Below are 10,622 nucleotides of genomic sequence, written 5' to 3' on the forward strand. Positions count from 1 at the left end.
TGTGATGATAATACTATAATATCGACACGCAGCAAACAAAACAACGATAAATGCGCCCGTATGTAATAATCATGCCGTTGCACCATTCATCATTGATTAATAAGAGACGTTTTACAAAAAAAAAAAAAAAAAATATTTATCATCCTGGTCATTATAATGTAATATGTTTAATACCTATATAGCTGTGTACGTTTTAAATACATCTAAATTATTATTATATACACAACGCGTTAATAGTATGTAATTACCTTATACTTTTGAAAGTCGAACCTAATAGTGTATCATCCCGTTTTATGCGGCAGAGGACTAAATTACTGATCATATATTAATTCACAATATCTGTATAGGAACATCATATTATGCGATTAATAAGCATTTCTGTGGGTGTGCCCCTTACATAATAATAACATATTATATGTAAATATTTGAAAAGAGAAAATGTGCATTTCAACGAACCAAATGTACAGTCTTATGTCATTATTTTAATAGGTATTATTCATTCGTAACACAATAATTTAATTTAAATTTATTAATATCCGTTTAATTTTTATAATAATATCGATATTGATAACCTATTTTTATATATTTAATTATTAAAATATGGAATACAGACTTAAATTGTTTGAACATGTTTTATGTGTATATAACAAAATATATGAAGGACTACAAGGAAAAACGATAATTTAAAAAAAAAAAAACAATTTTCTTGCCATTTATTTTAAGAAATAAATTAAATTTTTTTGTAATAATTTTATCAAATCTAGTTGTATTATCACGATACATTTTTTTTAATTATTTCGTACTTTATCTCATAGTTTTTTGAGTTCTGATACTTAACAACTGCAGTAATAAACACTTTATAAATATGGACTATTGTTGTTTTTCTCTGTAGCTTTTCATATAAATCGATTATTGAGGTAAATAAAACATGTCAATTATAATCAATTATTATGAATTTAGGCTTATAAATTGTATCGTGTAAAGCATAACTATAAATACATCAGTATAATCTATAGAATTATGTACACCTAACAATTTGTAAATATCTATTTATCTACCTAAATTAGAATACCATATTTATAAAGAAAATTTGATTTTTAATGATTTTGCATATTTTTATAATTTTTATTGCTATTTTATTCAATTTTTTAAATTTTAAATATGAAAATTAACATCAATATCTAAATATATAACCGCTTTTTATAAATAAAAATATATTTAAAATATTTGTATGATTTAAAAAATGTATCACAAAATATTAACATGTAAAATTTAATTTACGATTTAAAAAACATTCAATGAAAGAAAATGTATTTTCATTAAATGTGTTATTGTAATGATAATAAGTTGATCACACTTACTAAAATGCATTAGAGTTTACTTGTTGCTTATCATACAGCCTAACGTAAAGATCTAACATAGGAGCATAATATACAACATTATCGCGTATAATAAAATTTATAATTATTTTAAACATAAAACTTAGTGTTTATAAAAATGATAAAAAAAGTATCTATCAAAGTTAAAAATCCGAAAATGCAGAATCTTATATTCACGAAAAGGACATTTAGAAGTGGCCATTCAAATTTGGTTATTTGGACGCAAAAAAAAAATAAAATAAAGATTTTATTACATTGTTATTCATATATCATACTATACACCATATAGTATATGGTATAACATTGTATCGTACAGTAAAAATATGTAGAAATAAAGTATTGAGAGTGAATAAATTATAAATAGAATATTATTAAATGTTAAAAATGATGAATAGGATAATATTAAAATTAAATAAATTATGAACAGAAAAATATTGAAATTAATGAAATTATGAATACAACAAACAGATATATTATACCATGAGATGGTGAGTAAATTTAAAATACTTCTAGTATTCCCAGATTATGTCTTTTGATGCTTTTTGGGTCGCCTGAAAATCTTTTTGTACTATTCGAACTGGTTTTTTTTAATGTTAAACTAGATTAAGTGCTTTTTAAATAATTAAAATGTGGGTTAATATTATACTGATATTTAAGATTTAATTGTGATAATTTATATTTTAAAACATGTGTAAAAAAAAATTAATAAGGCCCTGAAGCAAAAGTAAAAAAAAAAATCTTCTCATAACTTAAATATAATGTATTAATTAAAACAAAAACAATGTATATATGTTTAATTATTATTCATCTGATATTTTTGTATATATTTCTCTATAATTAATAATTACCTAAATTAACTTATCAAAAACAACTAAGAGTAAATTAATAATAATAATATATAGCAATTGACCAAATTAGAATGCGTATACCTTAGATGATTGCGATAATCCAAAAGTACAAGAATTTATTACTGAATATATTGATTTCATTGTTTTTTTACCATAGTTTTTTTTTAATAATACCCACTGCTCTATTCGCTTTTAACTTTGTAGCTTTACATTCTCTTTTGTACCTATATCGTCAAAACAGTTTTAATCCATCTTAAGTAAAAGCATTAAATAAATACATCTAACCATCGTTTAAAAAAAATTTCTTTTCGGGGTTAGATTTGATTAATGTCATATAAAAAAGTGTCTATAATATTATTACTTCACTAATGCACATTTTTTTCACGGATTAGTTAGCAAAATATAATTAACTGATCAAATGGAGCTATAAAAACATTAACATTATTATGTTAAGGTATAATACCTATGCCATAAAGTACATAGATAAATGACAGATTTTAACGATTAACATGAGACATAATAAATGCGGTGAACAATAAATAATACGACAGCATATTTATTGTACATGATAGGAATTAGAAATTTTTTTTTTTACGTCCAAACGGCCATCTTTGAATGGTTAGATTAATGGTTCGATTGGTTTATTGATGCTCATTTTGTTCAATATACAAAAGGTCCAAAATAAAAATTGAATAATATACAGTATTGTTGTATATAAATAAGATCAATAATTATGGGATACATAAAGCCGATTGTTTATTATTTTATTACAATCAGACAAATGTACCCAACAAAGTTTAAACGTAAATGCCAAAGTCTAGATTCTTAATTGAAATTGATTTTGAACTTAACCAAACTATAACACATTCGAAGTATATGGTTTTTAGTTTTATTATGACTTTCAAATTAACAAGAGGTAAAGACAGACATTGTTTAGAATTTATTTTTACTTTGAAGACTATTTTGTAATTTTAAATAAATAATTAAATTAAAATATTTATATGATTTAGAAATTATTCAATTATTCTTATATGTTAGAAATATTTATACGAGATAAAATATCTTTGAAATAATAATTTTTTTTTTCAAATGTACGATAAAATATTGTAGGTAGTAGTAGATGTAGTAGTAAGAAATTAAATAAATCAGTATAATAACTTCTTTAACGAAACCGTTTAATGAGTTTCCCGTAATTATTATTTAATAATCTGTAGGTACATTAGGGGTAATGCAAGCCACCGTTTACCAATAAAATAAAACCAGGATAATAATACGACGACGTAAATAATCTTACATTATTATAATATATTGTATGAAAGCATAATTTACATCCTTTTCTGGAATAAGTAACTAGAAATTGATATTTTGATTGCATATAAAATATTCATTATGTTCGATATAAAATTACATTTAATTATAATTTATAACTACAGTAGTCGTAATTTATCCCACGTAACTGATACATAAATTATAAAGCATAAGTGATTTCATTATATCATATCAGACGTGTAGATTTTTTAATAAGTTATTTCTTACATTCCGGGATAGAATTTTACTGTCGAAACTACATGTATTATGTCAAAACGTAATTATTTAATTTCAAGTAAATAAGAAGCAATAAGTAAATTATAATATATATATATATATATGCAGATAGTCCGGATGAATTCAAACCGAACATTGTCCGGATTACCGATTCGTCTAAATCACCGGAGATTTTTCAAGATTACCTATACATAACAAACGAATAAGATTTATATTTTTATTTCCACCACTTTTATATTTATTGCACTTTAAATTGCAAAAATAATAAATAACTTTAACGTAAAGAATAACAAAAAAAAATAAAAACTGTATAATAATAGAACATAATAGTACATAAGCCAGTGATTTTTTTCTGAATAATACTTTGATTTTCATTTCAAAAGAACGTTCTCTTAATTGACATACTATTATACAGGTATATAAGATACTGCTTTGAGATTTATGTATAATTTATATGCTGACCGGATTACGGCGTTCACTGGTTTTTCAGGGACCGGGCTATCGAAACTAAATTTAGGTTGTCTTTAAATTTCTATTAGTTTAGAAGTTCCATAAGATTAGAAATACTTTTGAATTAAAAAAATTACTCATCTATACATCCGTTTTTTAATCTCTTCAGTATATATTATATGCAGATTTTTACTCGAAAGTTTGAAAAAGAAACACCACTGAAGTAAATAAATGAATATTTATAAATGTCTTATTTTCGAAAATTAAAATAATAAGTCAGTGTGTAAATAATAATTAACTATCTTAATCAAAAATGTATTTTTTTTTTATTAAAATAGAAAAGTTTACGATCTGTAACATATGTACAATAAGCAAATTTGATAAAAATAGAATAATATTTACATCACATGAATAATATGAGAAGGGAGGCTGACCAGTGACAGTACCCTCAGGTGGCATTTAAGTTAGGGATTTAATAAATCCCTACACCAACGTCTTTTTAACCGACGAGGAGGATTTTCAGGCAAGTTTACTCTACCTATTTTTTAAGCAAATAATTTTACATTTCTTGATTATAATCATTTTTATCTGATTTAATTAATAAAAACCATTTATCATTCATGAAATCTATGATAATTCACTAACAAATATTGTATTCATAAAGTATTACAAAATTAAACGTTCAACAAATAAAATGCATAACTGTCTCTTGGAGAAATAATAAAATGATGAATAAAAATAAAATATCATACAAATTTCAATAAATAACAAATAAATAATGTGTATATAAAACCATGTATCTACCAACTAAATTGCAGATACAATTAATGGGTTAACATTCCAGTTTAGTCTCATTTGATTTGCCAATTGAACACTGACGTTCTAATTACTGCTGTGTAATATTTTTTTATGCTTTACTGCACTGAATCACGAATGTATATATTTTATCGGTGTTTGTGGAAACGAATTTCGTTTATTTGTATTCGGAACGCGTGCATTGGCGTTTCTCACGTCAAATTCGACGCGACGGCTGCTCGTATGTGAATAACATTTTACCGGACCGAGATAGATATACTACAGTATTGTATTACTAAATATAAACGTATAAGTACATTTGCTGTAGGCAAACGAGATAGAAAAAAAAAAACAAGACAAGTATCGGATAAAACACTATATTTACGAGGATACCAGATGTCGTTAACGATTAACTTCATTAGTGCACCTTACACGGCGTGCAATGTATACCCATATTATGTGAAACTAGTTTAATAATGATATATTATTTATCCATTAATAATTTATCTGAGAGGCTGCCATTTAATCGGCACATGTGTCTTGCGATTTCAAATCAATTTAATTCGTGTGCCTACACATGGCACACATGAGCACGCGCGCGCACAAATGCGTCGAATGGGCGAGTACGAATTATTACTTTATTGTACTACACTGTACTCACGTGACGGGCAGCAGCCCATTAATTCGTATTGCGTTCCTCGATTTCATAAACATCTAAACGTACTGGGATAAGAAGATTAGAATTTCGTGTAACAACGGTTTCATCTTAAAAACAAGCAAAATACACGGATTCAATCGGAACGGCTATAGGTGTGTTGCTGCCCGAAATGTCATTAACGTATTGGAGACCGATGAATTGCGGCCCGGTCATATTTTATCACTAAGTTAATTGCGACCCGGGGTCAATTCGCCATTCCATGTCCATTGGTTTAACGTGCTCTCCTACTGAAGTTTTTATAGATTTTGAACAAGCAATCCACAGTGCTGTAGCAAAAGTCTTCCATAATGCAAAAATAAGAGGATGTCTATTTCACTTTGGCCAAAGTTGGTGGAGGAAAATTCAAACTTTAGGACTCACGAACATTTATAATATAAATACAGATGAAAGTTATTATTTCAAATTTTTTTTTGATTTGCAGTTTTTGGATTCTGACAACGTCATTGATTATTTCACGGATGAATTGTTAGCAATATTGCCCGCTAAAAATGATCGAGTTGTACAATTTACCGACTATGTTTTCGAAAACTATATATCCCCGGATGCCATGTGTCCTCTAAATTCATCTTTCTATTCTAGTCATCCTAATATCTATAATTTTATTGATGTGTTAGTAGAAATTCTATCAGAAACGTATATCAAATGTAGAAGCAATAAAATAAAAACGAAGAAAATAAGTGAAAAAGAAGCATTTATAAGACAATAGATGACAAAGCTAGCACAAAAAGAAATAGAGTGGTTTGATTTCGTTAAATCGTTAATTTTTAAGTTTTTGCCCAACCAGCAATCTTAAAAAATTAATTTTACCATAAATTACCATACATTTTGCCATTTTTACATAAATAATACTAAAAAATTAAAAATAACAAATTTTTGGGAGACGACTCAGCCAACTTCCTCGTGGTGTCTTCTGAATAACGATGATAGGCTGATATGAAATGATAAATAAAATGTGGCTGCCACTCGTACGTCTGTTTTATAAACACGAGCCGCACTCGTACTTAATTTAGGAATTGGGCCGCAACTCACCAAAACCGATCAAAACAGGGAATTTACATGAAATTATGTTTTGCACAATTTTTACTCTCCGTATTTTTCTGTAGGCATGTGAAAGTTCCTGCAAACGTGAAATCCTTATCACTCTGTATGTATATGTATGTATATTGCGTGTATATTATATTTGTATGGGTTAAGTGGAAGACTGCAGATCGACGACAATCGCCGGTAAATGTTAACATTCACTAAGCCAATATTAATGCAATATTTTATAGTAAATCAAACCAGTAATCGTTAAACATACACCAAATGCACAGTCGGTTAATTGTTGACTGATGAAAGGAAAAACAGCTTATTATTAGTACTACGATATTGAACTATACGTCAAACTATTATTGATCGTACAAAAAGAATACTAACTGATAAAATAAAAAAAATCAATACGAATAACTTACAATATATTTTTAATAACAACAGCTGCATACCTATTACGTTTATAGATGACACATTTTATCGCACCGTGTGGTACGCGAAAGTATAAATTTTAATGAATACGTATAATATATTTATATTTATATATACTAATTATAATATAATTTATGAAATTAATAATAGTTTGTGTAGTATGAAGAATACAAATAAAAAATATGTAAAATATGTAAAAAAATCACCCTTAACTAATATAACAACATTATTGTTAATACTGCTATTGGTTATAGATATAGTTATAGATTATAGAAATCTACAGCATAATTAAGAAACAGTATTGCCTCTATATTATCAATTCATTATTTTTCTCAATATATATTTTTTTTGATTTTTTTTATATTTAAAGTGTACTAAATAAAATATTAATTTATTGATGCATCGATAACATTCAAAATCCATCAAACACATTTTTCGACCGCTAAAAACCATTAGCTGATATACATTGTTCAAGTAACTGGCCGATTAAAAATATTCTACAAATTATTTTCTTTACCCGTATATCAATGATCCTGCTAATGAACCCCGACAATCACGAACTAATAATAATAATTATCGATTTCGAATTTTCACAGTAATATATACCGCAAGACAATGTAGTACAATATTATTCCGAAGACTTGAATGTTTAACCAAAGGCAGTTCCTAAAAAAAATATAAGCTTAAGTATATCTTTCGCACAACACCCGTCTTAGATTAGAGAGCAATGTACACGTGTTATCACTTCGTTTAAAAAACAAAACAACATGTGAGTGTAATTATTTAGTTAATCTATACGTGTATACTTACGCGTAATGATGTTGTATTAGCATAGTTTAATTTTATTCACTACTGCTATTAGTACTACGTCAGTATTCTGATAATCTACTGCTAGTACTAGTACAAATGTATAACAGTCCTTGTAAAACATATCTCGTACGTTACTGCATACGTACATACAAGCATACTCATTACTCTTACATTGATTGTTTTTTTCCCACGGTGGCGACGGCCGTCGAAAACCGCGATTTTTGACCAAGCATACCTGTGCCCGCCATTGTGCGTTGTTCACGGTGAACAATGACGATATTAGCCCCACATCGTGGAATGAAAAAAAAAAATCGGTTACCGAAACGGTAATTAGTTTGCGCGGTTATAATTGGTGTATTTGTCACGCCAAATTATTTTGATTTACAATACGTATTAAATTGTGTACAAATTAATAATACGAATTCGATGTAGATTGCACGGATAGATTGGGCGACGGACGAGTCGATTTTTAAATGCTTCTAATCGCATACATAATGTGCGCGCACGGCACTAACGAGTATCGATTTCACAGTTTAACACAAAAATCGAATTCGAGTTCTGATGATGCGCTTGAATGCTCGACGAGTTCGCTGGCGCGTATGTATGACTTTGCAAGTACGGTTGTAAATACCTACCTGTAAACACACAAAATCATCCTACACACACACACACACACACACTGGTAACATGGTTGTGCAAGCAGCATACGATCATCGATTATAATATTATAGTCGGGTTTTTATAGTTACTGACGTCGATCAGAGTTTGCTTTTGGGGATTGTTTGATTCCATTAGATACTTAATGAGTGTGTGACCCGACGCAATGAGTAAATGAAGGTACAGCCGCGACGCAGGTACGGTATCCTCATAACGTATCGGTACGCGGCGACCATTTAATGAACCGGGATAGCTAAATAATTATTGTTCTTTTCTACACCACGGAGGTTAGATTTTCTAGAAACAATAGCGTAGACACGTTTGAGTCTATTGAATATTTCTTAATTGAATATTTCGTATCGATTGTGCGCTTTCTAAATCATTATGTTTTTTTTTTTTTTTTTAAACATTACTCATTACGTTTCAATGGATACGTGATGTATTTAAAATAAATAAAAGTACGATTTGTGTTTGGTATAAATATTGGTACCTACCACCGAGAGCGTGTTCAATTGTTATGCATTAGTATTATTGTTGTAGATGTGTTTCCGAGATTATTTCTCGAATTCGGTTTTTGTTTGCTACGACGATTTTTTTTTATTTTCCCCCGTGACCTTAAAATCAAATACTTTTAATGTGGATACGTATAATTGTAAATAGGATAGGTAAGACAATTGCAATTACACGGTTCCTTGAAGAGAGACGGATATGAGAAATAAATAAAAATAAATTATAAAAACGAACCCATATAATTTATTCCTATATTACGTTGTATTGTATAATAATATGCCTAATTATATAGTACATAGGTTTGTACATTTAAACGTACAGAAAATACAATAATAAATTATTAAACAACTATTTAGTTAAACATCCAATGATGGAAATTAATTTGGATAAAACAATTTGACGTGATGTAAAATATGCGTACACGTCACTACACAATATGTATATAATTAATACAGCATATAATATATAGTTAATTGAATTATCTATATGTATATATATATACACACAAAATGCAAATGAAGTGCGAAAAATCTTCTACAATAGTATACACACATAATTATATATATATTTTTTTTTTTGGTATTGGGTTAACGAAAAGTTTAGTATGAATAATATATAACGAACAAATATAACAAGCGCATAATGTACATAACGTATATTATTATACTAATAATAATATTATCAAAGTGTGTATGATGGACAAACTAGTTTAAGTATATAATATAAATGAGTTATGTATACAATGATTACACGTATATATATAAACACTATAGGTAGTTTAAAAAATAAAAACATAAATGTGAATTTTTTACATATGCGTTACGTCGTAGAACACCGGACAACGTTTGTTTACAAATAGAAAACAAAAATAAAATGTTTGTAATACATTAATTTATGTCTAAAAATCAATTCATCTAGTTTCTTACGACTAACTAATTGGTACCAAACATCAAAGTATTGTTATTATTATTAATATCGTTTTTATAGGTCCAATCTCCGACTATCGGAATCGCACGCGTAAATATAATAGTAACTACTACTAATGCGTGTAGCACAATTGAAGCGCATATTACATAAACCCAGTGCTCGACTTGCGAGTGAACGCAGGGGATGGAGTACCCCGATTAATTTTCAGAAATTTTAGCCTCCCCCTACTATTATTACGTTATAATTGGTACGATTAACAAGTCTTGGGGACGCTATTTTTTTTTTTTTTTTTTTAAGTAAACAGAGTACCCTTTTTTTAATTTTGCTAAATCGAGCACTGAATAAACCTTGACAAATTACGATGATAACTCCTGTACGAAAATTGAACGTACGGATCGTTAGTGAGAAGGACTAGGACGCGCGCGCTCACACAAACGATTTCGTACGGGGGGTTGAAACGCGTACGACGTGATGGAATGACAGTGTGTGAAAACAGTGATTCCATCGATTCACCCCCCCCCC

Source organism: Sipha flava, unplaced genomic scaffold (genome assembly GCF_003268045.1).
Source record: "Sipha flava isolate LNK unplaced genomic scaffold, YSA_version1 134_pilon_pilon, whole genome shotgun sequence".
Taxonomy (NCBI): domain Eukaryota; kingdom Metazoa; phylum Arthropoda; class Insecta; order Hemiptera; family Aphididae; genus Sipha; species Sipha flava.